The sequence below is a fragment of the Thalassophryne amazonica genome, chromosome 10 (assembly GCF_902500255.1).
Source record: "Thalassophryne amazonica chromosome 10, fThaAma1.1, whole genome shotgun sequence".
Lineage (NCBI taxonomy): Eukaryota > Metazoa > Chordata > Actinopteri > Batrachoidiformes > Batrachoididae > Thalassophryne > Thalassophryne amazonica.
In genome coordinates, this window is record NC_047112.1 from 39,938,006 (window position 1) to 39,939,335 (window position 1,330).

Consider the following 1,330-nt stretch of genomic DNA (forward strand, 5'->3'; position numbering starts at 1 on the left):
TTGAAGAAGCAGCGGCTCTACTCAGAGTTCCTTCCAGATATTCAAGCTTCTCACCTCGTCCCTGATTATAAGCTCAAATACCCAACAGGGGAATCTCATTTACGTCGCTTGTACACACGACCTTGTTCTTTCCATCATTACCCACAGTTCATGACGATAGGTGAAGATAGGAATGTAAATCGACTGGGAAATCGAGAGTTTCGCCTTCTGGCTCAGCTATTTCTTCACTATAATGGGCTGGTATTGCATCTGCAGGACTTCGGACACAGCCCCAATCCATCTAGATCTCACGGTCCATCTTTCCCCCCCACTCTTGGACTAGGTAGTTGAACTCCACTTGGGGCCTTAAGAAATAAAAATACATGGAAAGAATTTAATCTAATTACTGCATTATTCTGGCTTGACATGCTCCTCCGTCTTGAGATGAAGCTGTGGTATAATTTTTCGATAAATGATGCAAATGGCAATGATTATTTTATGTGAAATACTATTGTAAGCTCACCTACTGTAAGACAAATATATAATGTCACTGCATAAAAATGGTGCTAAACAACATCTGATGTGTTAAACCTTAGGTAATTTTAATTTTTTAAAGGTCACAAGAAAGCTAAGAAATAAGGGTTAAAAAAATGTGAAGGTAACGGTTTTTAAAAATAGAAACAAAATCAAAACATAAGGGTGAAAAATTTGATAACTTAGTTTAAAAAAAAAAAACATCAGAAGATAATGGTGAAAAATGGGAACCCAAATGTGTTTAAAAAACAAAGCATGCACAAACATGCTTTGAACTAAGAGATTGAGACTGGTTAAAACAGGCCTGAACTTGTCTGTGCATGATTCTGAAAGTTACAAACAAATGTTAGAATGGTGTAATGATCCAATATTAAGGGGTCTGTAGGTGAGGAAAGCTACAGTCCCAACAGGATAAAAGAGACACACATCAAGATTAGGTCAGAGCGTTCATGGTGTAACTTGTGCGCACTGCTGAATTTTCTCTCCTTTTTGTCGGCAATAAAGATTTGTTGCACTGATCTTTGTCTCCTGCTGATGATTCTTTTTGAAAAATTTAACACATTTAAGTGATTAGAAATACAGTCAGTGACCAAGAACTTCGGTCCAAAGTATCCACGACAATGCTTGTTGTCTTCGTGCAATGTGTTGATTTTGCTTTAGATGTAGCTCCAGCAAGTACAAACATATGGTTTACAAATATTTTAAGCATTGAACTTCCTTTAAAAAATGTTAGTTGATTTACAGTTAGCAGAACAAACTGAGTGAACGCTAACCGATTTGCAAATGTAACCAAAATGCTTACCTGCTAATGACAGTT